Below are 12,679 nucleotides of genomic sequence, written 5' to 3' on the forward strand. Positions count from 1 at the left end.
GAATCTTGCAGAATAGGTGCAGGCTAGGTGGTAGTGTTGGCATGCATTGGTGCAGACTAGGTTGCACTTGTCTTGTCATGGGGAAGACTTGGTGGAATCTGATGATGCAAAGGTGTGACACGTGGAAGGCATACGTGAGAATCTTGCAGAATAGGTGCAGGCTAGGTGGTAGTGTTGGCATGCATTGGTGCAGACTAGGTTGCACTTGTCTTGTCATGGGGAAGACTTGGTGGAATCTGATGATGCAAAAATGTGACACGTGGAAGGCATGCGTGAGAATCTTATTTAAAATAAATAATCAGGTTGTTTAAAATAAATAATTAAGCTTAAATAAAATTGAATAAAAGAGGTTGTTTAAAATAATCAGGCATGCGTGGGAATATTATTTAAAATAATTAATCAGGTTGTTTAAACACATAATGGAAAAAAAAGGTAGTTTAGTATTGGAAGTGTGATATTCAGTATTGGAAGTTCAAGAAGTTTAAGTTTTTGGTGGAAGCAAAGCTAAAGCTGAGACTAAGTTCAGACTATGTGGAGAATACATTTGATGGATAGGCAGTAGACGTGTCAAAGTTATTACATGCATGCAGCTCCACGTTGCCTGCAAGTTCTTGCATGCTTTACACGTGTCCAAGTTTTGCATGCGTTGCTCTTGGGGAAGGCTTGGTTGAAGACATGCATGCAAAGATGTGTCGGAATCTTGCAGTATAAATATTCACACACATTTTCACAAAGGTATTCACAATATCTTCACAGCAATCTTCACAAAACCTTCACAATATCATCACAAAACCTTCACAAAATAGAGGAGCTGACTTCTCTTATCTGAAGAAAAAGATTGAGTCCAAACTAAGACAACCCGTGTCCCAAATTTTTTATCAACAACCTTTTTTTTCAGAAAACAACTCTGTCAAGTTTTATAAGTCATTGATTCAAAATGACATGGAGACAAAATACATGTTTCGTAACCATGAGTATTCTGGTTACGAATACATAGTGTTGTACATTGTGTTGGAACAATTTCAACCAACTCAGAATATTCAGTCACAGGTTATTGATCCTGTGATTGATGACGAACAAGATGTTGAGCACCACGTTGAAGACGATGTGGTTGATGATGCTGAAGACGTGGTTGATGACTTGGTGAACCGTGATTCTGAAGACGAAGACCAAGTTCAAATACCTATAGCGCAACGCTACTCACCGCCTGCGCACTTCACAACACTTAACTTGGGAGAGGATGAGCCCTCATCAGATATGTTCTACAACCCATATATGAGGTCAGATGAGGACTTAAAGAAGGGTGACCAATTTCGGACCAAGGAAGAGTGTCTGTTAGCAATAAAGAACTGACACTTGAAAAACTGTGTTGACTACGATGTTATCAAATCAAATCCGGAAAGATACGTTATTGTATGCAAAAATCCGGAGTGTGGGTATAGGTTGATGGCATCGTACAAGAAGAAACATAATGCGTGGGTGATAGGGTCCATTTCTCAAGCTCACATTTGCGTCAACACCAACATGGCACAGGATCATCGCAAACTTAGCCATGATATGATCTGCCATTCCATATTACCTCTAGTTGAGGCTGACCCGTCACTGAAGGTCAAAACAATTATCTCCCATTGTATGGCTGTTTTCAAATATACACCGTCATACAGAAAGGCTTGGTTAGCGAAAACCAAGGCAATTGAACTGGTATACGGTAACTGGGAGGAGTCATACAAACAACTACCACGCTACCTGACTGCACTACGATTGTATTCACCTGGGACGGTTTCTATAATGGAGACCTTGCCGGCACAATCCCCTGACGGAACTCGTCTAGAAGGTAATGGAATATTCCATAGACTTTTCTGGGCATTCCGTCCCTGCATCATCGGTTTTACATTCTGCAAACCACTTGTTCAAGTCGATGGAACTTGGCTGTATGGGAAATACAAAGGATCGTTACTGATGGCGGTCGCACAAGATGGAAATTCTAATATTTTCCCAATAGCCTTTGCATTGGTAGAAGGAGAAACGGCTGTTGCTTGGAGTTTCTTCCTTAAGAATCTCCGAACGCACGTGACTCCACAAGCTGGCATCTGTGTGATTTCTGACAGGCACGCTTCAATAGACAGTGCATATGTCGCACCCCAAAATTTGACTTTGGCTTTGTTGACCACATCTTGATTAATCTCGTTGTCTCGTATTCATCTCAATTTCTTAAACTTCGCGTGACAACTGGTTTGATTAGGTTTTGTGTGTTTTCGTTGCTTACCGTGTTGTATTTCGTTGTTTTAGCAAAACCTGACCGATATCGTTGCCTCGTATTTATCTCGCTTATCTCTGTTGTGCGTGGCATCGCTTCGATTAGGTTTTGTGCATTTTTATCTATTTAATTGTTTGTTTGTCGGTATTTTGACTGTATTTCAAATATATTAGAGTTTTCGTATTGTCCGATTATTTGTGATTGTGTTTGTCAGCGTTTTCGTGATGTCGTGTTGATTTTATTATTGCCTAGGGTTGTTTATTTAATTACGTGTTGTGCCGTGTGATTTAATCGAGTCTGTTTGAGTCGTGTTGTTGATTTTACTGGTTTACCGGTTTACTGGTTTATTGGTTTTATCAATTTGTCTGTTTTGCTGTGCAAATTGTCATCATTTTTATCGCGTTCGTGTCGCTCGATTTTATCGTATTTTAATCGTGTGTCGTTTAATATTATTTGTGCTTAATATTAATTGTGTTTAGTTGTTAATTAGTTTATTTAATTAGGATTAATATTATATTAGTTTATTATTATTATTATATAATATATAAATTATATTATTAATTTATGTTAGATATTTTTTTAGGTTTCTTATTGTTTAAGTAATCTAAATATATATTATTAATTTATGTTAGATATTTTTTAGGTTTCTTATTGTTTAAGTAATCTAAATATATATTATTAATTTATGTTAGATATTTTTTAGGTTTTTTATTGTTTAAGTAATCTAAATATATATTATTAATTTATGTTAGATATTTTTTAGGTTTCTTATTGTTTAAGTAATCTAAATATATATTATTAATTTATATTAGATATTTTTTTTAGGTTTCTTATTGTTTAAGTAATCTAAATATATATATATATAGATAGATGTGGTTAGTAAGAAAAAGAAAGGAGGAGGTGGATCAGTAAGGAAAAAAACGTGTGGTGAGAGAAACAGAGAATTGAAAAGAAATATTTTTCCAAAAGTATTACCGTATTTCACTTATTCTTCATTTTCGGTAACCCAAAATCGTCCCGATTATTCACCGAAACACAAAACCGATTTCATATCTTTGAAGTTCGTTGAGTCCAGGTCACAAATATCTAAGGTTCATTTCATTCCGGCGTCGTTTCACCGATCAAAAGCGACGTTGAAGTCAGGTACTCACGAAGGCAGCCAGCACTGCGTCGGTGACGGTTTCCAGCTTTCGGTCGATCATTTGGACGATCAGAAGTTCATCTTCTTCACACAAGGTAATATTCTTCACTTATCTCTGAAATCGGCAAAGTTCCGACTTGCCGACATGTGTTTTAATATATTATATTATCTATCTATATATATATATATATATATATATATATATATATATATATATATATATATATATATTATATATTGTATTATATATATTATATATATATATATATATATATATATATATATATATATATATATATATATATATATATATATATATATATATATATATATTTTTGTCTATATATATTATTGTCTAAATATACATATATATATTTTTGTCTAGTATATATTTTTGTCTAAAATATATATATATATATATATATATATATATATATATATATATATATATATATATATATCTATATATATATATATATATATATATATATATATATATATATATATATATATATATATATATATATTACTTTTGTTTACTAAATATTGTTTATCTTTTATTATTATTTTGCATATATGTTTTATTTAAATGTTAGTTAAAATTTGTTTAAATGTTTATTTATCAAATGTTTATTTTGTCTAAAGTAAATGTTTATATTGTTTTTTTTATATTTGTTTATGTTGTTACTAACCGTTTCGTTTCAGTTTCAGCTCGATTAACTCCACTAACTATTCGTAATACTAACTATTCATAGCTAACTGTGTTGTAATAATTTACTTTCTCGCATTTTTTATGTTCTGTATTGTGTGTTTAATCGTATTGTTCACGTTTTATGTTAAAAAAATCGAAAAATCCAAAAAAGAGAAACCCGATGCGATTCCAACGGTCGCCGTTTAAGAAACCCTTTTCACACACTCACAAGCTTACTCTTGGGCTTCCTTATAATGAGCCCATTTATTTATTGTTTCAGGGTTTAGGCTCATTCAAATCTTTTGCCAGCTTTGGCTTTTCAGTTTAAAACATTTTCAAAAGGACGTGTCAGTCTCGAAGCCTCCCGCCTAGGTCGAGCAAGAGATGGCAAGACACGCCAATCTAAAATCAACAAAACAGACTTTCCCCTAGTTCTTTTGGGAGAACTACGTGGATTCTGATTTCTCCATTGCGCCTTAGAGATACGTAGGCATGAAGTCTACGACTTTATCGAGTCCAAAAGCAATAAAATCAAGTTCTTTTCTCATCTCCCCAATCAAACGATCAAAGCGAAAAAAGCAAAGCATTCACATAAACATAAGCAAAAAGGTTCCTGTGGAGTACCACAGATGTAGAGGGTGCTAATACCTTCCCTTTGCATAACCAACCCCCGAACCCGTAACTCTAAAGGGATTTATCGTTATTTTTCCCTTCCTCTTTTTGGATAAAATAAAAGACGGTGGCGACTCTTGCATTTAAAATATTTTTCAAACGGGTTAAGTTCAATCAATACTTAATCTCGTGAAAAATCCCGCCGCGACAGAATGGCGACTCTGCTGGGGAGTTACATGATTAAACTTATTTGAGGGTTTAGCCTATCTTTGCTTGTTTATATGTTTGCTTTGTGAATATTTGCTAAATTGTATTGTTTGTAATGTTTGTTATTTTGGGTTTTGGGGGATACTTGTGATAAATCCTATACCCGGATTTGGGGCACATTTGAGATAGGATGGATGATAATTCAGGTTGACTTGATAGGAGACAATCCTTACCGAGTTGACTTGAGCCTTTGTCCGCTTGGTGGAGGCCTCTTTGAGGGTGATAGTGCTAAACAAGTCATTTGTGAGGCATTGTTGCTTTCGACGGGCCCGTGAATCCAAGGACCTTAGTTTACCTTTACCCCATCTTGGCCTTACTTAGGATGTGATGCGGTGACCACTTCGGACCAAAAGTCTGGTTTGGTTGATACGCGATATCACACTCAAGCGAGATTCTTTTGAGAATAATATTGGAAAGCGAGCAGTTGCTTAACCCGGTATTATCCGAAGAAGGATCCATAACCTTGGGAACTTTTAGAACCCGTTTGGCAGGTGAACCTTAGAACTTATCTTGGGGTTGTCCTAAACTCCATGATGGTGATGAACTTTGAGCCTTGTATTGTTTGACCATGTTTGTGTTTGTTGCATTCATGCATGACATGCATTCATTCCCATCATTTCAACCTTTTTCCAAGGAACTTAAAGTGAGGATTGCAAATATTGCAGGAAACATGGATTTTGGACGGAGAAGTGTGAAAAAGTACAATCTCATCAATCCAAAGATAGATGAACTAAAGAAACTGGTTTCTTCGATCGCAAATCCTATTGGTTTTAGAGACAGATATGGGGCACTTATATCTTTATTGACACTTAGGATGGAAGAAGGGTTATTGCAGACATTAGTACAGTTCTATGATCCAGTCTATCACTGTTTCACATTCCCAGACTATCAACTCATGCCTACATTGGAAGAGTATGCCCAGTTGCTTCACATCCCAGTTGCTGATACAGTACCTTTCTCTGGTTCAGAAAAGTTACCCGAGCACAGTTCTCTTGCAAAAGTGTTGTACATGAAGAAGTCAGAATTCAAGAATAACTTCACCACCAAAGGAGGACTTCCAGGTTTCACTGCCAAGTTCTTAATGGGGAAGGTTTCTTATTTTGCCAGTCAAGGTTGTGATATTATTGTGGAGCATCTGTTCGCCTTGTTGATCTACGGTTTGTTACTATTTCCTAATATTGAAGGTTTTGTGAATTCATATGCTATACGCATCTTCCTAAGTGGTAATCCTGTTCCAACTTTGCTCGGAGACACCTATCATTCCATCCATTACCGTACTTTGAAAGGAGGAGGAACCATAGTCTGATGTATACCGTTACTCTACAAATGGTTTGTCTCTCATCTTCCTAAGTCAGCTACTTTTTGGGATCGCAAGTCAGGACTTCAGTGGTCACAGAGGATTATGTCTCTTACCCAGTCAGATATTGCATGGTATAGTAGAGTTTTAGACGATGTGAAGATCATTGATAGTTGCGGGGAGTTCCCCAATGTTCTCCTCATGGGCACAAAGGGAATCATTTCTTATAATCCAGTACTTGCTAGGAGACAACTCGGTTACCCTATGAAGGACAAGCCTCCTAAACGTTCTTTTAGAAGGTATTTTCTTAAGGGATAACGAGGAGGACCCTACCATGAAAGAGAGAGTAGTAAGAGCTTGGCATCGTGTTTATCGCAAAGGGAGACTTGAATTGGGTAAGAAAGATTGTACCTCCTATGAGCCGTACCTCCAGTGGATCAGAGCCAGAGCTATACAGTTGAAAATGCCATACCCACATCATGATCCTATCAAACCCGCTCCGTTGAAGACCCCCTACCTTCCGCTAGATGACAAAGAAGAACTCCAAGCCACCTTGGAGAGGGTCAAGAAAGAGAGAGACGCTTGGAAGGATAAGGCCCAGGTGCTCGAAATGGAAAATGAAGAACTTCAGAGACAGTTAAAGGAGCAGAGTGGAGAAGATCGTGCAGGTAAACGTCCAAGGGTGCAAGAGGATTTATTTTCCTCAGGCACAACAGATTACTCCCAGATTCCACAGTCCTCAGGTGCATGGAAAGGTCTTGTAGACAGTTTGGTGAAGGAGAAAGCTTTTATGCAGAAGGCCTATGAAGAAAGAATTGAGAGACTTGAAGGACAACTCCTACTTGTTTATGCTCGTCCTGATAACACATGTCCTTAAATGGTTTTCTTGGTTGTATTTTGGGTTGATAACTTTGTATATTTTGATAAAAATGCTTAAAATGAAAAATTTTGTTTTGTTATCAAAAATGTTTGCAATTCTATGTTTTCCTTCACTTAGAGTTCCTTGGAAAATCATTCATTTTGCATATCCATGCATCACGTGCATACGGGTTGTCTGTCTTGGTCCAGTCTTCTAACAGTTGCTTCCCGCCGCCAAGATCCATTTCAAGCTGACGCATAATTACAACACAAGAGCCAACTACAAAAGAAGAATGGAGATAACAGATAACGAGAACCGAGAATTGAAAGCTCAGGTTGACCGCCTTTCTGCTATGGTCGAGACATTGATAGTAAACCAAGCAGCCCAAGCTGCTCAACTTCAAACAGCACAAGCTCAGGTTGCCGAAGCACAAGATGCACAGATCCAGGCGCAAGCACAGGCAGCAGAGATGCGCAACCAAATGTTAACCGCCTGTCTACAAGCAGAGGAAGCCCAGGCTAGGGCTCAAGTTCATAATTCAGGACAGACTTCGGCACAGAATCAACCTCAAATTCAGAATCAGACAACAACAGCACCCGTCACTACAGTCATCGCTTCAGAAATCAACGCTGTCCCAGTCACTTCTGTTACCATCACAGCATCCCGTCCTTGGGAAATACCCAGGGATCTTAATCAAGATAGATATCAACAAGAGTTCGTTCCACCAAATGCTCCTGTCTTCACTAATGTGCCTCCCGTTGTTCACTATACTCCTCACCTAGAAGAACCTGTCTATCACGGCCCTACCCCAAGTGAGGATCCTGGTCTCAATGATAGAATGGATGAATTCCAGGATCAGTTTGCGGAATTACAAAAAGAGATAAAAGCTCTTCGAGGGAAAGACAGAATGGCGACTGGAGTAGTTATGAAGAACTGGACCGCAGTTGACATCCCACATTGTGTCCACATATCAAAGTAATTAAGCTTTTCAGTTTTCAAAAACCTTCCGCTTTAGCCCAAAGCGCGAAGCATTAATTTTGTAAAATGGGCACTTTTGTCAAAAACGTACTATCCATGAAAAAGATCTTTTGTGTTCCTATACACTTGTGTCCTTTTATCTTTTCAGCTTTTTCGGAAAATGGTAACACAAAAAAACCTTAAAAAGAACACATTTTTGCATGGCATGGTCAGTCCTCTAAAAACAATTGTTTGTACAGGTTACTTAAACCCGTTGAACACAATGACATCATGCCCTCTCCCAACTTTGAACATTCTGTATTCGAAGCTGAAGAGGAAGAGTGGGATGAGATTCCAGAAGAGGTCGCCCGCCAGCTTGAAAATGAAGAAGATACTATTCAGCCATACAAGGAGCCTTTGGAAACAGTCAACTTGGGTTCGGAAGAAAATGTGAAAGAAGTCAAAATTGGAGCATTGTTATCCCCACAGGTCAAGGAGCAATTGATCAGCCTGTTGAAAGAGTATGTAGATGTGTTTGCTTGGTCCTATCAAGATATGCCTGGTCTCGACACTGACATCGTAGAGCACAAGCTACCTTTGAAGCCAGAATGTCCACCGGTCAAACAGAAATTAAGAAGAACACATCCAGATATGGCCGTCAAAATTAAAGAAGAAGTTCTGAAGCAAATAGATGCTGGTTTTCTTGCCACTTCAGTGTATCCAGAGTGGATAGCAAATATTGTGCCAGTTCCTAAGAAGGACGGGAAGGTACGAATGTGTGTCGACTATCGTGACTTAAATAGAGCAAGCCCAAAGGATGATTTCCCCCTGCCTCACATTGACATGTTGGTAGACAATACAGCAAAGTTTGACATATTCTCCTTCATGGACGGATTCTCCGGGTATAACCAGATCAAAATGGCTCCCGAAGACATGGAAAAAACTACATTCATAACACCATGGGGAACATTTTGTTATCAAGTGATGCCGTTTGGGTTGAAGAACGCAGGTGCTACTTACCAGCGAGCCATGACAACGCTCTTTCACGACATGATGCACAAAGAGATTGAGGTTTATGTGGATGACATGATCGCGAAGTCTCGTTCAGAAGAAGGTCACTTAGTAGATCTATTGAAGCTGTTTCAACGATTGAGGAAGTTCCGTCTTCGCCTCAATCCGAACAAATGCACATTTGGCGTCAGGTCAGGTAAACTCTTGGGCTTCATTGTCGGCCAAAAAGGCATTGAAGTTGATCCAGATAAAGTAAAAGCTATCCAAGAGATGCCCGCACCAAAAACAGAAAGGCAAGTGAGAGGTTTTCTAGGACGATTGAATTACATATCCCGGTTTATTTCTCACATGACTGCCACTTGTGAACCTATCTTCAAATTGCTGAGAAAGAGTCAGAATTGTGTTTGGACAGAGGATTGTCAGAAAGCATTTGACAATATCAAAGAGTACCTCATGGAACCTCCTATCTTGTTACCACCTGTTGTTGGAAGACCGTTGGTTATGTATTTGACAGTGCTTGAGAATTCTATGGGCTGTATTCTGGGTCAACAAGACGAAACTGGAAAGAAAGAGCATGCCATTTACTACTTAAGCAAGAAATTTACTAACTGTGAATCACGATACTCCTTACTCGAGAAGACATGTTGTGCATTGGCTTGGGCTGCTAAGAGATTGAGGCAGTATATGTTAAGTCACACCACTTGGTTGATATCCAAAATGGATCCAATCAAGTACATTTTTGAGAAGCCTGCACTCACTGGTAAGATTGCAAGATGGCAGATGCTGTTATCAGAATACGACATTGAGTATCATACCCAGAAAGCTATCAAGAGCAGTGTGTTAGCTGAGTACCTTGCTCACCAACCCGTTGAAGATCACGATGATAATAAGGATGAGTTTCCTGATGAAGATGTCATGTTCCTAAAATCCAGAGATTGTAAAGAGCCATTTCCTGAAGAAGGACCTGAACCAGATTCTCAATGGGGTTTAGTATTTGATGGAGCTTCCAACGTTTATGGACATGGAGTAGGTGCAGTCATTATCACTCCATAAGGTTCTCATATTCCTTTCACGGCAAGAATTTGCTTTGAATGTACAAACAACATTGCTGAATATGAAGCCTGTATCATGGGTCTTGAAGAAGCCATTGACCTCCGCATCAAAAATCTTACTGTTTATGGTGACTCAGCGTTAGTTATCAATCAGATCAAAGGAGAATGGGAAACACGCCACCCTGGCTTGATCCCATACAAAGACTATGCAAGAAGATTGTTGACTTTCTTCACCAAGGTTGAGTTGCATCACATTCCTCGGGATGAGAATCAGATGGCGGATGCTCTAGCTACGTTGTCTTCAATGTATCAAGTGGGTTTTCCAAACGAAGTACCCAGAATTGTGATCAAGCGACTTGATAGACCAGCACATGTGTTTACAGCTGAGGCCAGTTTTGATGATAAACCATGGTACCACGATATCAAGCATTTCCTTCAGACTCAGGAGTATCCTCTTGGAGCAACAGAAAAAGATAAAAAGACTTTGAGAAGATTGTCAGGCAGTTTCTTCCTTAATCAGAATGTGCTCTATAAGAGGAATTATGACATGGTCTTACTCAGATGTGTTGACAAAAAGGAAGCAGAAATGTTGATGAAAGAAGTTCACGAAGGGTCCTTTGGTACTCATGCAAACGGCCACTCTATGTCAAGAAAGATGTTGAGAGCTGGTTACTACTGGTTGACCATGGAATCAGATTGCTGCAAATTTGTAAAGAAGTGTCACAAATGTCAGATCTACGCTGATAAGGTTCATGTACCACCAACCTTTTTGAATGTGATTTCTGCTCCTTGGCCATTCTCAATGTGGGGCATTGACATGATCGGTATGATTGAACCCAAAGCTTCCAACGGACACCGTTTCATTCTCGTGGCAATTGATTACTTCACCAAATGGGTGAAAGCAGCTTCGTATGCAAAGGTGACAAAGCAAGTGGTGGTCAGATTCATCAAAAATAATCTCATTTGCCGATATGGCATTCCAAACAAGATCATCACTGACAATGGCTCCAATCTGAACAACAAAATGATGGATGAATTATGTGAAAGTTTCAAGATCGAGCATCACAACTCTTCTCCTTACCGTCCCAAGATGAATGGGGCAGTTGAAGCTGCAAATAAGAATATCAAGAAGATCATTCAAAAGATGGTTGTTACCTACAAAGATTGGCATGAAATGCTACCTTTTGCACTACACGGATATAGAACATCAGTCCGTACTTCAACTGGGGCAACCCCATTTTCACTTGTATACGGTATGGAAGCTGTGTTACCGATAGAGGTTGAAATTCCATCAATGAGGATACTAATGGAAACTCAGTTGTCAGAGGCTGAATGGTGTCAAAGCAGATACGATCAGTTGAATTTGATTGAAGAAAAAGAATGACTGCCTTGTGCCATGGACAGTTATATCAAAAGAGAATGAAGCAGGCATTTGATAGGAAGGTTAAGCCGAGAGAATTCAAAGAGGGTGACCTTGTGCTCAAGAAGATGATACTATTTCACAATGATTCTAGGGGCAAGTGGACTCCTAACTATGAAGGACCCTATGTTGTCAAGAAAGCCTTCTCAGGCGGTGCTTTAATTCTTACAAACATGGATGGTGAAGAGCTTCCACGTCCCGTGAATACAGATGCAGTCAAGAAATACTTCGCCTAAAAACTGAAAAGAACAGCTCGCTAAGTTGAAAACCCGAAAGGGCGGCTTAGGCAAAAATGAGCGTCTCGGTGGACTGAAAACCTGAAAGGGCGGTCCAAGCAGAAATTAGAGACATAAAAAAACAAAGAGAATATTATCTCGGTAGATTGAAAACCCGAAAGGGCAATCTAGGCAAAAGTTAGGGATTTCAGGCAAGTAACTGCATAACAGAGATAAGATCATTGAAGTATCAGAATATTTTCAACAGTTCTCCAACTTTCTCAAGGCTGCAATACAGGTCAAAAGTGGAAGAGAGAATGATGTCATTGTAGTTCAACGTACCCTTTTTCCATGAAATTACCATTTTCCAATTTGTAAAGATCTATGGAATCACGCTGTTGGCTGATTACCATCCTATCAAATCAATTTGAGCCTTTCTATATTTCTTGGCACTCTTAATTTTCATTTCAATTTACGAAAGTTCTTTTACTTTGACAGATATGTTTTGAAACAAAAGTTTTGAATTAAAAACAGTTTTTGAAAAATATAAAGATTATTTATTTTGATTTGTGGACATCAATAAAAGGATTGAGACATGTGGTCCCAGTAATTCTGAAATCATGTGATTCCAACTAGACATGTTCATGTTACTATCCTCATATGTATATGATGAAAAGATCTCCACAGGTGTCTTGGCAGTAATATTTCTCCAGCAGAGGTTGTGATTCTGGATATCCCCAGTTTTGCTTCCTAGTTTTCCTCAAGAGATCATGCAAAAAAATATTTCAAGAAGATTGTTCCCTTCACTTGGGGCATGAAGACTCCCCGGTTAATTGATCATGAAGACTTTGATCCAGGTTTTAAGTTACAGATTTGGCCTATGGGATTACTACAGGTATT

The 12,679-nt window shown here is 38.4% G+C and overlaps 1 pseudogene; it reads left to right on the plus strand.

Moving 5' to 3' along the window:
- Positions 1-8,855: 8,855 nt before the first annotated feature.
- On the plus strand, positions 8,856-11,788 carry LOC127135599 (uncharacterized; annotated as a pseudogene).
- Positions 11,789-12,679: the final 891 nt, after the last annotated feature.

Source organism: Lathyrus oleraceus, chromosome 4, assembly GCF_024323335.1.
Source record: "Lathyrus oleraceus cultivar Zhongwan6 chromosome 4, CAAS_Psat_ZW6_1.0, whole genome shotgun sequence".
NCBI classification, from domain to species: Eukaryota; Viridiplantae; Streptophyta; class Magnoliopsida; order Fabales; family Fabaceae; genus Lathyrus; species Lathyrus oleraceus.